The 20,670-nt window shown below is 41.6% G+C and overlaps 1 protein-coding gene and 1 pseudogene across 5 annotated transcripts in view; one reads left to right on the top strand and one right to left on the bottom strand.

The window, feature by feature from the left end:
- The window catches only part of DPP10 (dipeptidyl peptidase like 10), a 1,368,028-nt gene that overhangs the window by 606,011 nt on the left and 741,347 nt on the right, over positions 1-20,670 (bottom strand). The window lies entirely within an intron of this gene.
- Positions 19,897-20,599, top strand: LOC139015733 (uncharacterized protein C9orf85 homolog; annotated as a pseudogene).

The following is a 20,670-nucleotide window of genomic DNA, read 5'->3' as shown; positions in this document are numbered from 1 at the left end:
CCACATGTGGGCGCGCACGTACAGTGTGATTGAAACTTCATGGCCCATGCGCAGAAGTCGTTATTTTGTGGAAGAGCCACACTCAAGGGGCCAAAGAGCTGCATGTGGCTTGCAAGCCGCAGTTTGCCGACCACTGGCCTAGTCCATGCCGGACTTTGCAAGGTAGGTGCCAGAGATTTAGTAGTGAAAAGGGGCAAAGAAACACCTTGTCATCGCTGAACTTATGTTCTGCAATGCTTGGGAGGGTTTGCAAAATAACACAAACAATAAGTAAGAAAGCATATTAAGGGTGGTGAGTGCTGAAGAGAAAAATGAAGACGGCTTGGAAAGAAAGCGGTACACATTTTAAGTACATTCTTCTAGGGAAAGAATGCATGAGAAGTACTTGGATCTAAGTCTTTAAGAAACTGAAGAAACAGCCCATGAAGATACCTGAGAGACGTTAATTTCAGACTTAACAGAGCAACAGGGCAAAGGCATGCTGGAGGACCTGCAAGAATTCCAGAATCTGTGTAGAGTGATATGCAGTTATACAAGCAATAAACATATTTTCCAGAAGTAAGACTACACCAGTGATGGCGAACCTATGACACGCGTGTCAGAGGTGACACGTTAACTCATTTTTTGGTTGATTTTTCTTTGTGAAATGGCATTTAAATATATAAAATAAATATCAAAAATATAAGGCTTTGTTTTACTATGGTTGCAAATATCAAAAAATTTCTATATGTGACGCGGCACGGGAGTTAGGGTTTTCAAAATGCTGACACGCTGAGCTCAAAAGGTTCGCCATCACTGGACAACACAGCACACACACACACACACACACACACACACACACACAATCCAGACTTCAGACATTTAACTGGGCACCTTCACCACAATCTAAGTAGTATCATAAGGCTGAAAGGCATGAGTAAAAGAGAGTTTGAGGAGAGGAGTTCAGAGAAGTGTAAGGGTGTTAAAGTTTATAGGTTCTTAAAGACCAGCGGTTCTCAACCTGTGGGTCACGACCCCTTTAGGGGTTAAACGACCCTTTCACAGGGGTCGTCTAAGACCATCAGAAAACACATATATAATTACATATTGTTTTTTGTGGTTAATCACTATGCTTCAATTATGTTCAATTTGTTACAATGAAAATACATCCTGCATATCAGATATTTACATTACAATTCATAACAGTAGCAAAATTACAGTTATGAAGTAGCAATGAAAATAATTTTATAGTTGGGGATCACCACAACATGAGGAACTGTATTAAAGGGTCACTGCATTAGGAAGGTTGAGAACCACTGTTATAGACCATTAACAGAACTTTGACTTCTGCTCTGCTATTTATTCAGCTTTGCAACAAGGCTGCATTTAACACTCTCCAAGCCTGTTTCCTGCTGGGAAAAGGGACTGGACAAAAACAGGTTAGAGCAGGGGTGGGCAAAATTTTTGAGTCGAGGCCACAATGGTTTCTTAAACTGGACCGGAGGGCCGGAACAAAAGCATGGATGGAGTGTTTGTGTGAACTAATATAAATTCAAAGTAAACATCATTACATAAAAGGGTACGGTCTCTTTTTTTTTTTTTTAGTTTTATTCATTTCAAACGGGCGGAATTCGGCCCGCGGGCCGTAATTTGCCCACGGCTTGTCTAGCCTCTCCCCGTATCAGAGCTGGAAACCTAGAGGCATTCTGGACGTATCCTACTCTCTCAAAATAGATCCACAGTCAAATTTCCAGCCCTGATGATGTATCATTCAACTTGATTAGCAAGCCCTGAGGAATTGAAGCTATATTTCAATCTCTTTACTTCTATCCTTTCCTTCCAACCACAGATTTAGTCTAGTTGCTTTTATATTTCATCAGAACTTTGTTGTCAGCCTCTGACTAGATTCTCTACCATAGTATATTACAACTCTAAGTCATCCTACATCCTGCTGCCAACATGTAGAATCTAAAGGCCATCGTGTCAACCCACCTATTTAAAGTCTTCCAATAGATTTCCCATCTTCCAGGGTAGAGCCCACGCTGCTCAGTGAATATCCTACAAGGACAATGATTTCTATGACACTGCTTCTCCAATCTCATCACATACAATTTCCTTGAACTTTACATGGCATTCACAAAAAAATTGCTTGTAATAGCCCCATAAGTACCAAGTGATTGGGATCTATACAATTTGTGCATGATGCTACCTACTTCTTGAAATGATTGCCATCCCACCTTATTTATCCTCTTTCCTGTTCATGTTTCAAGTCTCAAGTCAAAAGTCACTTCCTCCAGGAAGTCTTTTGATTCCCCAACTTCCACCACTGAGAATGAGCAAAGCAAAGCTCTCACAAGGACACACAGCATTTGTTGCAAATATTATTACATTTACCAAAACACTGTGTTGATCTGTTTCTGCCTGTATTCCACTTTAGGCTCTGAGAGTCCTATCATGTCATCTTCAGCAATGTAAATTCAGTAAATAGCTGAGCTCCTGGTGCATAAGTTTCAATCTGTAATTGTTTGTGGGTCCAAGCATCTAAAATATACTCTTATTCTTCCTACATAGACAAACTTGCATGTGAAAATATATAAGAAAAATAGAACCAAGCAAAGAGAACTAAGACCAGGAATAAAAAAAATAAAAACAATGGAGTGACTGAGTGGTAAGAAATAAATAGTAGGGGGAAAAATAAAAGAAACTTTCAGTTCTATTGCTAAAGAGAAATAAGTAAGGTAATCTAATAGACTTTTTAAAAATTCTGTTGATTAATGACTTTTGCGAAATTCATAACTAACACAATAGAGTGGATTTATTGTAAGCCAGAGCTGGTGGGGGGTTGCTCTGTTATACGATTATCAGTTTAATTCTTGAAAGTGGTTTGAATATTTTTCACCAGAGAATGAGGATAATTCCTGGATACTCCAGTAAAACACACTTGCATTACAGTCACTACTAATAGGTTGATAATTATAGTAATTACCTCTAAATATAGTGCCCTCCGTATGTAATATTGTCCAGATTACAGCCTTTTGTTAAAATTAGCTCCCTGGAGTTCCTGCTACACTGAGTAAATCCACATCCACCATGTCCATCTATGCCCAATTAGATAACATTAAATATCTATATTTATGTCATTTTCCTATTGGTTTGTTAATCATAGCTCTAAAAACCCATACACACTCAATGCAATATTCTTCAGGAATTGACAAACTTGCAGCTTTAATATAAATTGACACAAAGTGAAAATATTTATCACTAATAACTTAAACATTACATTTTTTAATATCCATAATTTTTTTGGACTCTAGGGATAATTTTTCTGCATAACAAAGTTGGTAAAATGGTTACTTAAAATTCTCAGAGTTCTTTTTTAGTAAAGACTCCATCATAATACTTTAAAACTTTTGTCACTACATTTATTTCTTTATTGAAATGCTCTAAATATGTTAATAGGTGTTGAAAATTTAAATTCTTGACTTTAACTTCTCCCTTATTATAAAATGCACTTCAGCCTTCAAAGGTTTTGATCACGTCAGATGCTCCTGAAATAAATTGCATGCTTAATCTAAAGGCTAAAAACAAACAAACAAACAAAAACATTCTTATTAATAAAAGCAAACTCTTGGGAAAAGGCAGTTAACCTGCTGTGAATTCTAAGCATGGGATATTTTCAAACAATGTCATAGCATTTATGAGTTGAGAACTCAAAAGTTATAATCTGACTGTGATCTACCTCACTTTATAGTTCTGATTTAATTATGAAAATAAAAATATCAAGCAATGCTATTTTCATACAATAACTTATTTTATTAACATAAAAAGACTGCTATATAAAAAAAGACTGCTATATTAAAGAATTGTTTTCTCGAGTAACGATGAAACTTGGCAAAAAAATCCTTTAAGGTTTTCAATATTCTCGTTTCTTTTATATTACACTAGAGGCTTGGTGCATGAAATTTGTGCATGGGGTAGGGGCAGTCCCTCAGCCCAGCCTGCACCCTCTCCAATCCGGGACCCATAGGCGGATTTCCGACTGCTGATTTAGGCCAAGGATTGGGCCTAAAAAACTGCAGTCAGACATCCCTTTTACAATCCAGGACCGCTGGCTCCTAACTGCTCACCTGCCTGCCTGCCTGATCATCCCTACTGGCCCTGCTGCCAGCCTGATCACCCCTAACCACGTCTGCCTGCTGGCCAAGTTGCCCCCAACTGCCCCCCCTGCCAGCCTGGTCACCCCTAACTGCCCCTCTGACAGCCTGGTCGCCCCCAACTGCTCCCCCTGCTGGCCTGGTCACCCACAACTGCCCCCACTGCTGGTCTGGTCACCCCCAACTGCCACCCCTGCTGACTTGGTTGCCCCTCACTGCCCCCCCCTCTGCCAGCCTGGTTGCCTCTCACTGCCCCTACGCCAGGCTGGTGGCCACCAACTGCACCCCCTGCCAGCCTGGTTGCCCCACAAAGCCTGCTCTTGGGTTGTTTGGTTGCCCCTCACTACCCCCCCTGCCAGCCTGGTCGCCCCACACAGCCTGCTGTTCAGTTGTTTGGTCATCCTTCACTGCCCCGCCTGCCGACCTGGTCACCCCACTCAGCCTGTTTGGTCATACGTCCGGTTGCAATGGCCCCTGTCTCTTTATATATATAATTAAAAACTGGTATTATTTTTTCTTACTAGTAGCTATATTTCACAGAATAATATTACTTAAGGTAACAATAGCTTTTACTAGATTATTCTGTTTCATTGCAATTACTTAAGGCAACCTGCTGTCACCAGTCACAATTCAGAAATTGTAACAATATGTGAGGCTGCAAATGTTTACATTAAGATATCCATCTCTTGTATAACTGTATTGGGTGAAGAGATAAATAGCTGCCTTTCTTATCTAACATTTATTAATATCCGAGTACTTCAAAGACTGATATTGGCCTGGGCCATTAATTATGGCTGGCATGGCTCTGCCAGCTATAGCTCTCCTGTGTGTGAGTTCTGCACAGTTGTGATAAATGGGAACATTCCTCTAGGGCAGTTCCAAAGGGAATGTTACTCTTGTCAAGTCCCTGGTTGCTGCTGCTGTCATCTTGTAAAAGTCCAAGAGAGAGAAGAAATCCACAGGTCATCATGCAACCTTTTTCTCCTTTTCCTTCCTTTGGAAATTTCCTCTTCTTCTACCCTACCCGATGCAGCCTAGCATAGTCAGCTCAGGTGCAGTTACTCCTCATTAGGCAGCACAGAATTCCTGCCAATAAACTACCCTGTGGTGAAAAACAAAATAGCCAAAGCTTACATCATTCAGGTGACTGGGCAGGAGTTTGAAGTACTGTGTCCCTTCTGACCCATGATGTCCCTTAGGATAGACACTGCCCTTGAAGGCCATTACTCTTCTTCTTAGGTTTTATAGACTTTCTTGCAATTGCTTATTCAGAAAAGTAATTGAGTTGTCTATTGCTTCCCATGTCTGGGCCTCAAGTCCAGACACTAAATGTATTTGAAATTAAAACTAATGTTGCAATACACTCCCCTGTCAGTTTAGTTTGTGTTCATTGCTGCCTGGTCCCACAGGAAGTCTCAACTGGCATTATCTCCATAGAGCCCTTTACAGGCTCACAGAAACGTAGTCCCCTCCAAGCCTGGTACCCTCTGCATTCTGTTCTCCACTGCTCTTCAAGCTTTCTTTAAAACTCTCTCGATCTAGCTTTTGGAGTTCTTGTCCTATGCTGTGCATCAACTCACTCTAGATTTTTTTTCTGTGAGATTAGATACCAAAGGTTAACTACTCATTCCACCTACACAAATTAGCTCACCCGGGCCTCCTCAGCCCACCTTGCCTAGTACCCTTACACTAATCCACAGGGTGGGAGCTATTTTAAAAACTAATCAGCTTAACAAAGAGTTGGATGGCCCCTTTGCCTAAATGCTGGACTCCTTTTTATTCAAATTATTTCTACTACAAACACACATTCACAAATATGTTTTTGAAACGTCCTCATTAATGATTCAAAACTAACAAAGTCCAGTCTGAGATATAGCTGCCCTCAGGAGACATAGCGAGTTGGAGAGAGACCAGTAAGCAGGCAATTACAAAGTGTGATGGAGCTGAGAAAAAAGTCCTATGGGATCACAGTTGAAGGGTTTGAAGGGCACTTAGCACAAACCACCAAGATAGGAATGCTTAAAACGCTACACGTAACTTTATTCACAATCACCACAAGTCACAATCAATTTGGAAGAATGGGATTTTTTTCACAGAGATTGGAATGTTAATGAAGACTCCATTTCTAACAAATGAAATACCATTCTTATGTGCCATTTTAGGGTTGAATGAAATCATACTATAGTAGTGGATAATTGTCGCTATGTTCTTTTCTGCTTTGAGTAAGAGAAAGTAGATTAAAGTATACTCACAACTAGTTCTGCATGACTTACTTTATCATACCAAGAGATATCTTCAAGAAAATTATTTTCCCCCTTAGTTGATGTGTGTGTGTGTGTGTGTGTGTGAACATGTATACATTTTTCATATTCTAAAAAGGACTGGTGGGATGGTCCATGTGGTGTATGCCACATCAGTCTTCTGAGGTGGTAGAGCAAAGTTTACCACTTGGGACGCCTTCGTTTCTGTATCCCCATCAACCATGAAAATGAAGGAAGATGGTGGGAAGCAGTATTTTAAGCAGAACAAACAGTATGGAGGACTGGGGAGCACAGGAAAGAAACTTCCCATCATCAGCTTATGCAGGGGTCTTCATTCTGAGATAGCCTCCCCTCTTTCCTTCTTTGTTAAATAACTTCCATTTGGCCCAAGAGATGAATGAAGGAGAAAACTATCATAATAAGAACGTGCACAATGGACAGTGGTATCTACTTTGCATTGTAGTCCACTTTATAAAGTTACACCTCTGCCCTAATTGATTTGGCTCAGTGGATAGAGTGTCAGCCTGCGGACTGAAAGATCCCAGGTTTGATGCCAGTCAAGGACATGTACCTTGGTTGCAGGCACATACCCAGTAGGGGTTGTGCAGAAGGCAGCTAATGGATGTTTCTCTCTCATCAATGTTTCTAACTCTCTATCTCTCTCCCTTCCTCTCTGTAAAAAATTAATAAAATATTAAAAAAATAAAAAGTGAGTGACAAGTGAAGAATAACTTATGTCTTCAGTGAGATGGTTGGGGAGAGGAGCTCTCTGTCTCTTAATGACAGCTCTGAAAGCAACCATCTCCAGGACAACCACCATGAAACTTGATCTGAAACCTTATTTTGCTAAGTCCTAGAGAACAGCTTTTCACCTTCTGTTCAATTATGCTATTTTATCTTCTTCACAAAGCACTATTTGAAATCACCAAATTGTTCTCTTCTATCATTCAAAACCACCTGGACCAACTTGTTGGGATGAGCATTTGGTTTTATCAGGAGGAATCAACCTTCCTGTGCATTTGAATGAGCAATTGCTTTTACAAGTTAACCTGGAAATCTTAGGTTAGATAAGATAATGATAGTGAGACAGAGCACTTCATTGGGAAGCCAGGGTTCCCCAGGCCCCAGGAATATGTGTGTGTTCTGCAGCACGCCAAACCCTTTGTTTCCGCAGCTCCTGTTTGACGGTGGTAGATTGGCTGCATCCCAGGACCTCACTGCCAGGGGATGGGACCCGATACTCCCAGCTCCACAGACAGCTTTGATGAAGTTGCTTCAGAACCTCACTGGGACATCAAGAGTCGGCCCACACTGTACCTTTGTTGTTGTTTTTTGAGGTTGAGAAGGTTAAGAAATTTTCGAGAGCTTGGAAATAAAACTTAGGTATGACTGCATGTGCATCTCTTTCAATGTCAGACTGAGGGATTATCTAATCAGCCCGCACAATTCACAATGATCAGACTCCTTTTGGACATTTTACCTTTCTTGTGTTTACCATTTATGATTGGCATCGGCCCAGAGTCTATAAAGTTATTTGTTAATTGGAGCAGATAGATACGTTGCAAACCCTTTCTGTCTGCCATAAGAGATAACCCAATAGTTAAATCTTGAATATTCACCAGTTTGTATTAATTTTGAAAGTGCTGTACACCATTCCTTTTCTGACTATATAAATCTTTCTTCCTCAAATGCTCTTTAAACAAACTCCATCATCTTGATGTTCCTACTTGACTAATGAGTGAAATCCTTGACATAAGTTCACTAAACAGACACATGAGAGCTGGGATTTTGTACTTGTAAACACATGCTTTGATAGGGGTCAGTGCTGCCTTGAGAACTTCATATATGATCTGCAGCAGCTCTTCCTATTCTCTGCCACTCCATCATACCAACATCAGAAAAATTAAGCTTCATCTTAGCCATTATATGTGACCATCTGCTCCTTGATACTTCCAGATAGGACCTGCATAAAAGATCTAATCTTATTAAACCAGCTGCCTAAAAAAATAATTTAAAAACTAAACATAAAAACAACAAGATATTTTAAGCCAACTGGAATGTTCCCATTTTAATACCCAACCACTTTTTCTTTTTATGACATTAATACTGATAACAACAACAAAAATAGGTTTATGTGAGCCTCATGATTGATTGAGTGAGGCTCCTTCTACCAGTCCCAAACCAGGAGCAAAGAGGTCTGCTTTCCAACTGACCAAATTCACCAGTCTTATGACCTCGACTAAGCTAGCATTTATCATTCTCAGTTGGTTTATCAGTAAACCAGTTGACATAATCACCATGGTGATTTCTAAGATTCTTTTAAAAGAATTGCATCTTCTAAAGGGACAAGCTGCGAGAAAATTTGATTCTATTGTTTAAATCTCTCAGACAGAAAAATGGACAAACAAAGCCCATTACTAATAATCACTATCTAAGGATGTTATGCTGGCAATTTGACCATTACTTTCCATACTCAGGTCATTTAATATGTGCCTACAGAGAGCATACCCATAAGAATGGATATTTTCTCCTTAAAATTCGGCTTTAAATGGAAGTCAGCAGATGGCAGTGTGTAGCAGTTCCATGTTATGATAACTACTTAATTTTTTATCCCCTGTGTAACTTCTTGGTACTTTGTGCCCTCTCTGAAGCACCTTTACCTTTTTACAGAGACACTCACTTTGGAGTTTATATAACAATGATGGGCTTGTTACGTTGCATAAATCCAATGCAGCAATTTTACATCAGGATGCTTTTGTCCTGGGTTATCCCTTAACTAAAATTGCCTGTGTGACCAATAAGCAATGTGAAGCTGACATTTCAGAGCCCAAGCAGCTAATCCTAGATTGTATTTACTTATTTTCAAATATTTGCACCATCTGTGATTCTATATTAGTTTTTTTTTAGATTCATCATTACAGGTCAAGGACTGTAGCTCTGAGTAGGAATGAAGCAGTACTCCAAATGTAGAGTGTATTACATGCATGAGATGGAAATTAACCACGGATGGGGGAAGAAAAAAACAAATGCAGGAAAAGCAAATGCATATAGAGTCCTCCACCTTCAAAATGCAAATTCTGTTGGTTTTCCTGGACTTATAAGAAATATAAAAATGACCCAGCCAGCATGGCTCAGTGGTTGAGTATCGACCTATGAACCAGGAGGTCAAGGTTTGATACTTGGTTGGGGCACATGCCCAGGTTTCAGGCTCGATCCCCAGGGTGGGGCATGCAGGAGGCAGCCAATCAATGACTCTCTCTCATCATTGATGTTTCCACCTTTCTCTCCCTCTCCATTCCTCCCTGAAATCAATAAAATATATTTTCAGAAAGAAATATAAAAATGGATGACACATATGTTCTTGATCAACGCCTAATCTATGTTTGCTTTGGAGCAAGAATGATTCTGTATAATCTCTGTATCAACAAAAATAAAAGCTCAATATTAAAGATCCTCTGAAGTTTTTCAAAGTAACAAAAAAATTGGCTCTAAAGCTGGTATTTCCAATATCTGGGGATCTCCACATCCAGCATAATTTATTTTCTCATCACTTTACCCAATTCATATTAATAGCCAAAAGAAAGAAAGAAAGAGAAAAAGAAAGGGAGGAATGGAGAGGGGAGGGGAGGGGAGGGGAGGGGAGGGGAGGGGAGGGGAGGGGAGGGGAGGAAAGGAAAGGAAGAGAAAAAAGCACCACCATTTTTTGGCACCACCTGGATAATAAGCCTGACTCATTAATGATCCTCACAACAATTCTTCAAGGTAAGCATCATCCCATTTCCACTTAAAATATTAGGTTCTGACATTGTATAACTTGCTCAAACTTAAATACTACTTAAATAAGTAGTATTTAAGCTGAGATTAAATGAATAGAAAGCCCTAGTTCTTTCCACTAGAAAAAAATCTTCTATGACTCAAAAATTATTCTTCTTGATTTATTTAGCATGTAAAAGTGTCACAGATCTGATCATGAATTTTGGTACTCTGACAAAATCACAGCTTCTAGAAACAGTCTTACTTTCCAAGAAATCCAGCAAGTAAAAAAAAAAAAAAGCCTCTTGTTTCTCTTAAATACCCAAGAAAGCTCTAAAATTCACCTTCATGCTTTCCAGAGTTCCTAGATGCAGCCTTCCTTTCTTAAGAAGGGATTCATCCAATCACTAGCCCATTGACTATTGAACAAGGACTCCCAATGCTAACTGTAGAGATCAACGGGTGCTCATTCCTGCTGAGGGAAGGCAAGAGGCTTAAGAATGCTTAAGCCTGCATGTGTGGTGGGAAATGCTGTCATTTCCTTGGAACAGTTTACTTTTAGAAGGGCTTGATGGCGTTGGGTGGCTCCTGGCCATGGCAAGTTGGAAAAGAGACTTATGTAGTTCAATGAAGTCTTGTGGCCAGGTGCCAAAAATGTAAGAACCATTGGCCTAGAACCAATACATCACAAAGGAGAAACCAAAAAATGCCAGGTGAGTTTTGCCTGCAGATTCAAACTCTTAAGGATATAAATGTTTTTAAAAATTACTCTGATAGGAAGGCAGACGAGCCACCAAGACACCAAGAGAGGCTCTATTTAAGTAGTACTTAAGCTGAGATTAAATGAATAGAAATCCCTAGTTCTTTCCACTAGAAAAAAATCTAGTTTTGCCTTCAGATTCAAAACTCTTAAGGATATAAATGTTTTAAAAAAATTACTCTGATAGGAAGGCAGACGAGCCACCAAGACACAAACAAAGGCTTTACTTAAGTAGTATTTAAGTGTATCAACAAGTGAATCTGGCAGCGTGACACACTGAAAATGGTCATAGTTGAAGAGACAAATACATTAGGCTCAGCGATTAAAACAGTTTCTCAAAATTCTACCATCATCTAACACTGAAGGAAGAATTTTAAAAGACAAGATCACTGTGGACATCACAGTAGTCTTGATGTCAGGTACTCAACCCTGGACAGAGCCCAGACTTCAGAAATGTAGAGGCAGAAGGAACCAGATTTGGATTTGGAGATGGCACAGATGTAAAGAGAGACCAAAGAACCAAAAGAACCATCCTGCAACAGGCAAGGCTCTGAAATTGTGAGCAAATACACACGGGCATCACCCCTGCTGCATGCATGAGGTCACTTGGGCACACAGAAGCCCTGGAGCACCGCCCTGCCCAGGTCCTGTGAGTGGCTGGTGCATAAGAAGCTCTCACAATGCCACTATGGCAGTAATGTTGGGTAAACCTCATTTTAGAGCAACTGCACACCACCTCCAGGTTCAATACGCATCCACCTATCATTGCTGATATGACTGTCAAGAAGTGGAATATACCTATTTCCTAGGATCAGAAAAAAGGAATAGCTCTGATGAAGATAATGGATATCACTTCAAAATATACTCACCTTTTTTCTTGGCACACTTATGTTTTATAATACTCTAAAAAGAAGAAAACAAGTGACAGATACCATATATTTCATGTATATGTGGACTCTAAAGAACAAATAGACAAACAAACAAAACAGAAACTGACTCTTATATAGAGAGAACGCACTGATGGTTGCCAGAGGGGAGGAGGGTTGGGAGACTGGGTGAAAATGGTGAAAGAGGTCCAAATTGGTAGTCACAAAATAGTCATGGGGATGTAAAATACAGCATGGGGAATATGGTCAATAATTTCAATGCAGGAGCTGCCCCCTGGTGGTCAGTGTGCTCCCACAGCCAACCTCCAGTGGCCAGCCAACCTCCCCCAGTCCCTACCCACAGCCAGCTAGCCCCGATTGGCTTAATAGGGAGGCCCGGCCAACCTCCCATGGCCCCTCTCTCTGGCCATCCAGCCTCCCGTGGCGTCTCCCTCCCGCTGGCCTAACCCTGATGGGCCCCAATTACTGGCCAGGCCGAGGGACCCCATCTGTGCACAAATTTGTGCACCAGGCCTCTAGTAGTATTATAATAAACTAGTTTATTATAATACTACTAGAGGCCCTGTGCACGAAATTCGTGGACTTGAGGGGGTCCCTCAGCCCAGCCTGTGCCCTCTTGCAGTCCAGAAACCCTCTGGCGATGTCCGACTGATGACTGAAGCCAGCAGTCCGACATCCTTGGCACTACTGCATAGGCGGGAGTGACTCCTGCCACCGCTGCTGCACTAGCCAGCTGTGACCCCAGTTCAGGGCTTCTGGTTGAGCGGTGCTCCCTCTGTGGGAGGGCACTGACCACCAGGGGGCAGCTCCTGTGTTGAGTGTCTGCTCCATGGTGGTCATTGAGCACTGTAGTAACTGGTTGTTCCGCCATTCAGTCTATTTCCATATTAGCCTTTTATTATATAGGATATGTATGGTATCAGGTGAGCACTTGAAATATCATGGGGACCACTTTGTAAAGTATATGATTGTCTAACCACTGTGTTGTACACCTGAAATGCACCTGGCAAAAAAAAATTGAATGTAAACTGAAATTTTAAAGAAAGACAAAAACAAGTAAAATGTATAGTCTTTTCCCTTAAAATCTCTAAAAGCTAATGGAAAAGATTTTTGAAATCTATTCATAAATTCACAGATATTATGAAATGTAAATTATATAATAACTTAGTCAAATTATCTGTTTCTACATTGAAAAAATTATTCATGAATTTCAGACTTTTCTTCTTAAAAAGATGTTTTGACCTTTATTCAAAAGATGGCTTGATTTCTAATCTTTGTTTCTGTGTCTAAGAGAGAAAAATTGGTTTGAAAGATTGCCTCATTAAAAAAAATAAAATAAAAGGACTTTCTAGCATGTGTTTTAGAATGTGTGAATGGAAAATATATGGCCATGTCTTGCATTCATTAACTCATTAAAACCTTTCCTAGGGGTGAGATGTGATTCACGGAATTGTCAGTACCAGAGTTTTCACTTACAGGATTCCCCTTGCCAAATGTAAACCCATGTACCAATATCAGGAAAGGCCTACTTCTACCCTGTACAAGCCTTATTAATGCAACTTCAAGTGGTCTCTCTGGTCCATTATGTGAAAATGAATCGCAGGAAAGCCTGCCATTCAAGTTCTCAATTATATAATTCAGATTCGTCATAGTTATGTTTTCAGAGCAGAGACTTCCAGAATAAGAAATTGAATCTTCATTTAGCTCTCAAAAAGGGGGTGGGGATAAAGATAATAAAAATGACTTTTTCCCTCACTTTTCTTCATTTTCTATCTTGGTACCTGATACATGGGTTGTTGTATTGACCTGAGAAAATCGATAAATATGATAAATTACAATAATATTAAAGTCAGGTAATATACAGCTTGGTGAGAGAATACACAGCATGGCTAGGGCTGCTCTCCCAGGTGGAAAGTCAGTTTTGATTGTACACTTAACTAACTTTTCTTAAGTTTCAACTCAATATATCATCATGTCCCAGATTTTCTAAGCCAATCATTTCTGGAAACCAAACTTCTGGAAAGAGAATATTAAACCATGAACACTTCAAAGAATATTTTAAGCCTTTTGGGAAAACAGATTATCTAAAAATAGCAGTAATCAGTCAGGTTGCTATGCATTTATTTTTACCTGGTGCCCTAAAATAATCTAACCATAAAATACTCAGCATATTTAGATCACACGCAGTATATGTACATTTGGTAATGTATACACACACATATATGTCTTAGGCATTTTCATTAATGTAAATGCAAAATTGCCTTGCAAAAGAATGAAGTCATCCTCTCAAAGGATTTAGAAGCATTGCAGCAATAATAATAAAAACGCTAAGTTCTCTCACGGGCTTGATGTTACACAAACATATTCACACAAACTGTCTCTATGCAACATTCTCATCACCCTCTTCCTTTAACAATGAAGGAATGGTCTTAGAGGGTTAACCAGTTTGCCCTAGATTGTTAGGTAGATGGCAGAAAAAGGATTCAATATGAAATCTGTCTGACTCTGTCCTCAACATATACATCTCCCAAAAATACAATTAAGTCTGAAAATAATTTGGCAATTCCAAAAATAGTGTCAAGTGTACTATTCTGGTTAATTGAATAAGCACATTATCTGAAAGTTGGTTTACAGAAATCATTACTGTTGGAACAATTTTCAAATGGACTACAGCATAACAAACTTGAAAAGAAAATGAACATCATGTTTTATTATGTAGAAAACATTACGAAAAATACTATTACCATCAATTACTACTAAACAGAAAAGTTCAAAATAAAATATTTATTTTATCTGTTTGGGATAAAAGCGAGTTCTCTGTATTTAGCCTGCAGTGGGTGCATATTTACCAATACAAACGGGTTTGTCTGAAACCCTGAGGTTCAGGACAAAAATAAGTTCACAGAAGATCTAACAAACTGAGTTCACAGTAGATCTCTCTTAGTATCCCATTCTCCACACGGAACCTACTTTAGAGCTTCCTCTACCATCCTGGAAATGACAAGCATTCCTTAAGTTAATACGTAATAAATAAGAATGTCTACCAGGTAGAGAGGAAGGCAGGTGTACAGTTTAAAAGCCTATGTGCTGTCCAGATAGAGTAGAGCAAACAGACTAGTTACTGCCAAAAGCTTGTGGATCACATCAGGACACACGGTAGAGCACTAGTGTGATGAAAATCATCAGTAGGGAGATGTAGGACTCTCCAGGGGGTAGCATATAATCCAGCAGAAACATTGCTAACTTTATGTGATGACATGTGTTTATGAAGAAGTTTATATTCTCTCCATCATTTATTTGCCTTTTGTGGAACTTTTACAGGTCTGCGGATGGGAACATTTCCCAACTTTCTTAGCTAATGTATGTCTGAGTGTATATGCTCATTATAATGTTTTGGTAATATGTACACTTATTTAGAACACACTAAAGTCACTCAGCCATGAAGAAAATATATGGAGGTTCTGCTGCAGGTGAAATGCTAGCAGACAGCATCACATGCCACAGAGTAATCACTTGTGAAAGAGTCAATCCGTGCGGCACACGCCATTGTTGTCTTAGTGTAAGAAATTGCCACAGCCACCCCAAACTTCAGCCACCACCTCCCTAATCAGTCAGCAGCCATCAATATCGAGGCCAGACTATTATAATGGCACATAGCTAAAGAGGTTATGACTTACTGAAGGCTCAGATGATGGGTAGCATTTTTAGCAATAAAGTATTTTTATTATGATGCAATTTTTAGACAGTGCTATTACACACAGACTACAATATCGTGAGAGCATAACTTTTATATTTACAGGGAAACAAAAATATTTGTGTGACTTGCTTTCTTGAAATATTCTCTCTTATTTTTGTGAGCATCTGGAACCAAAACCACAATATCTCCAAGGTAAGCATGTAGGTGGAATATCAAGAAAAGACATGCGTTAGAGGATCCAAGATGGGTGCTGGTAGGTGGAAGCTACACACACACACATCCACCTGGCACCGAACCGGATGTACAGCTAAAATGTAGAGAAAGCTGAGTAAAGAAGTGAAGGACACCCAAACAGGAGTATTAGATCCAAGCATTTTTAGAAGCGACTCAGAGACTGGAAAGAGGAGCAGAGATACAGAGAAGGCTGGTCCCTGCACCCAGTCTCAGTGGCTGAGAAGCTGGAGGGTTATCACAGCTGCAAAGTCCCCCCTGAGTAGAATGGGGTCCCAACCCCACACCAAGACCCCCAAACCAGAGCACCAGGGCTGGGAAGAGGGGCCTGCATAGCATCTGCCAGCCAAAATCAGCAGGGACTCTGTCCACTGGGAAGAGGAGGGAGTCTGCTAGAATCCCAGTGCTCTCCTAAAGGGCCACCACCCAGGAGCTTGCTCTTGGGCACTCACCTGTGCCCCTTGCCACCCCTGGGGCTCCCTGGTAGCTCAGTGCGTCAGGTGGGGGGGGGGGGGCACAGGGCACCAAACTCCAGCATCTGGCAAGCAACCGCCCGGCAGGACCAAGCCCAGCACGGTGAGCTCCCTACTGGTGCGCGCAGACAAGGCTGCGGGGCTCCACTGGCCCCTCACAACCTGCGCACCTGAAGCTCCAGTAAAGGGACGGAGACTCAGGGCGTACAGAAGCCATAAAAATACTAGTATGTGGGCAGAGTGACTCTGCAGAGAGATATAGAGGGTTAGCTACTGAGGTCCCGGTCCTGAGCCAACATCCTACACCAGCCTCAGGCACCATCTTCCAGGGTCAGGCTCTCTTATTCTTACAGCACCAACAGGGGTGAGTGCACTAAACTAGTCCTCCAAATACTGGGGACTCAACCCTGCTAAACTCAAGTCCAGCAGTAAGCACTGTTGGCTGCACCAAACAGGGACCTGAGGGGAGCTCTTTTGGGGAGAAACTACAGATAGACTATCAGATGGTCATTGAACTGAGTGGCTTTGGGACAAGGGCTAATCTTTCCCACAGGTTAGGCAGGTGCCACCCCCAGTGAAAGACGCCCTTGTCGGGGTCTCTGACAGTATGTAGCGGTGGAGAGAGGGAGAGGCATACAGCTTGCTCTGCTCCTGTAGGATTGTGCCACCCCCAATGGAGGGCTGCCTTTATTTGCATTCCCACATCCTACTAGTTCCAGCCTGCTAAGTGCAACTCTGTGGGGAGGGGGGGGGAAGGTGTGGGCAGGGGGCACAGCTCAGAGCTTAGACCTTCAGTGCCACCCCCTCAGGGTTTCTGGTGGCACACCTAGGAGCTGGGGGAAGATGAGCAGCTCCCTCCTCTCCCACCACCAGCAGAGGGCTGCACTGCTCTGTTCTTCCAAGCCCTGCTGGCACCATCCTTGTGGGTGCAGCTACTCGGGGAAGGGGCAAAACTCAGAAATGGAACATTTAGTGTTTCCCTCTTGGAGCTGCCTGTCAGGACCTCAGGCGGTGTGCTGCCAAGTTAGGGGGAGGCGAGTGGCTTACTACCCTGCCAAAGACCAGCACAACCCCCAGCAGAGGGCTACCTTGATTTGTACCTCCAAGTCCCACAGGGGGTGACGGAGCACAGCATAGAGCTGGGACCTTCAGAATGTGGCTCTGTTTGGGTCTCTGACAGTGCAGTTGTGGAGCTAGGAGAAAGGCATGCAACTTGCTCCTCTAAGTGAGCCAGTGCCACCACCAACCAAAGACTTCCTTGATCAGTTTTCACAAGCCCTGCTGGCTCGTTCTGCTGGGCTGTTTCACAAAGGAGAGGAAGCTCCACTCAGAGCTGGGACATTCAGAGTGCATCTACCTCAGAGGCTCGAGCAGGTATGGCTACAGAGCTAAGAGGAGGAGTGCAGCTCATCCCACTCCCATGGCTCAGCTGGTGACCCCTTCCTATCCTGCAGAGCTTGCTCCTGCAATGGGGACAACTGAATGCACCCAACCTGAACCCGTGGTGTGTTTATCCTTGAGGAGCTAGAATGGGACACTCTGGCAGAGACTGAAAGGTACGGCTTTGGAGTAGAGGCCACATTCTCCCCACTGAGTGCGGGATCACACTGCCCCCATTTTAGGACCCACTAGCCCCATCTTCCTGAACTGACTGCCCTGACCTAACAAGCTTGAGCCCTGAGGAAAGGTCAGTGGGGTGCAGCTGGCTTGGGCCCACTCTACAGCCTTTCTTCAAAAGACTTTGGAGGAAGTCCAGGCAAACTCGAGGTGAGGCAGAGTAGCTGACAGGTGGATGCTGACCTCAGGGAGCCTTTTACTGATCGCCCCCCAGCTCAGAGCTCTAGGAAGCCAACCCTTCCTCACAGATTGGCCACTCCCATGCAGACCCAGACACTGTAGATGCAGACAGAAACAATGAACATTGTGGCTGATCCAGACAGGTAGCCCAAGCCCAGTTCCACACAATGTCTGACAACCTGTACCTGAACCACACCCAAGTCAACTCAGAACCAACACAACCAGCGGTGGGCTTCAGACCACATGAGAGCTTTACCCAACTAGTCATATAAGTGACACACACAAAAGGGGATTCGGGCAGATACCAGGCCCTGCTGGAACAACTCAGACATGGGGGGCAGCCCCTGCATAGTGACACATACACTGTGATGGAGGTTTACCCTTATAGCTACCCAGCCTAAGGGGTTAACTCTACCCACAAAAGAACCAACTACAACAGGGGGTGCACATAAACCACAAAAGATATTCCTGGAGCACAAAGCTCAGGAAGATTGTGCCACCAAAACCAATAAGACACCTCAAGATTGCACCTGCACAGCAGCCTTCACGCTGTGGTCTGGGTTGAGCCTCACAGTCAGCCAGCCTGAGGGTCAATACCACCCCAAAATGGGCCCAAAACAATCAAGACCCAATTACAATAGGAAGGCCCACATAATCCACACAAGGGACATTCCTACAGCACCCACCTCAGGGGATCAAGGAGACTGCACCACTGGGTCCCACAGGACACCTATAACATAAGGCTACCCCACAAAGACTGAAAGTCATAGCAGTTCTATCTATGAAACAGACACAAAGAGACAGGCTAAATGGGGAGATAAAGAAATAAGCCCCACATGAAAGAACAGAAAAAATCACTAGGAAGAGAGCTAAATTAATAGAGGTAAGCAACTTAGGAGATATAAAGTTAAAAGTAAGGATTATAAGGATGCTCTAGGAACTCAGTGAGAAAGACAACAGCATGAAGAAGGACATAGAAACAATGAAAAAGAACCAGTTTGAAATGAGTAATACCATATGTGACATCAAGATTACACTGGAAGGGATAAAAAGCAGGTTGAAGCAGAGGATCTAACCAATGATTTGGAAGACAAGGTAGAAAAAAAAAACACGCCATCAAAGCAGCAAAAAAGAGAGAAAAATTACAAAGAATGAGGATATTTAAGGGAATTTTGCAACAATATGAAACATAACAATATCCATACTATTGAGGTACCAGAAGGAGAAGAGAGTGAGTAAGGAATAGAGAACCTGTTTGGAGTGATACCGGCAGAAACTTTCCAATCTTGGTGAAGAAAATAGATTTTAAAAAGTCCAGGAAGCACAGAGAATCCTAACCAAGATGAACCCAAAGAGCCCCACACTAAGACATAATTTAACTTGTAAAAATTAAAGACATGAGAGAATCTTAAAGGCAGAAAGACACTTGGTTATCTGCAAGGGAGTTCCCATAAAGCTGATCGCTCAACAGAAACACTCCAGACCAAAAGGGATTGGCAAGAAGTATTCAAGGTAATGAAAAGCAAGGTCCTGCAAACAAGACTACTCTGTTTAGCAAGGATGTCATTTAAAATTGAAGGCAAATAAAGATCATCCCAGAAAAAGAAAACTAAAGGAGTTCATTATCACCAAACCTGTGTTGCAAGAAATGTTAAAGGCACGACTTTAAGAAGAAATATATAGAGAAATATAGGTATATATAAAAATGGCAATAAATATCTATCAATAATAACCTTAACTGTAAATAGACTAACTGCCCAAATCAAAAGACATAGGGTAGCTGAATGGATAAGAAAACATGATCCAGAAAGCTAGATAAGTTCCTTCTGGATCAGTGACAGAGGCATCTGCTCATTAAGATAGTTTCTGGCTTCTTGCATCTTCTTGTGATTTTGATTTTGGCAATGAGTTCTCAGAGAGGAAACGTGGCCTATCCCACAATTCATAGGCATCAAAATATGTTTAGATTCAAAAATGGCAAGTTTGATAAGAGTGTTCAGACCAAGAAAATTAATACAAAACTTCATGCTGGAATATATTAGTACTGTAAAGCAATATTTGAATGGTGTGTAAAATACAGCAAATGCAAACCATTGTTGAAGCCTAAAAATTGAGCTAAATGTTTACCAAAGTTAGTGAAAGATTTTTTTTTTTTTTAAATATATTTTTATTGATTTTTTACAGAGAGGAAGGGAGAGAGATAGAGAGTTAGAAACATCGATGAGAGAGAAACATCGACCAGCTGCCTCCTGCACATCTCCTACTGGGGATGTGCCCGCAACCCAGGTACATGCCCTTGACCGGAATCGAACCTGGGACCCTTTAGACCACAGGCCGACGCTCTATCCACTGAGCCAAACCGGTTTTGGCATGATTCTTATAACATAATGTGTAGACCATGTATCTGTGAACTTGAAGTTTGCACAAAATGTGGAAAGAAAGAAGATGTTCTTACTCCAATAAATAATTAGAAGAGACAGAAAACATTGAAAATAATCCACATTCCAACTGTAGAAGAAGGTGCAGAAGAAATGAAGAAGAAAGTGATAATTTAGATTTTGATATTGATGTAGATACTCAGGAGAAGATGACAATCAAATAGATTAAATATTAGTCTGGTCAGTGTGGCTCAGGTGGTTGAGCATCGTCCCATGCACCAGGAGGTTGCTGGTTCGATT

This window comes from Myotis yumanensis, unplaced genomic scaffold, assembly GCF_028538775.1.
Source record: "Myotis yumanensis isolate MYYU_CA2020_CCGP unplaced genomic scaffold, mMyoYum1.0.hap1 SCAF_8, whole genome shotgun sequence".
Lineage (NCBI taxonomy): Eukaryota > Metazoa > Chordata > Mammalia > Chiroptera > Vespertilionidae > Myotis > Myotis yumanensis.
Note: the sequence above shows the minus strand (reverse complement) of the source record. Positions and strands in the feature narration are given on the sequence as shown.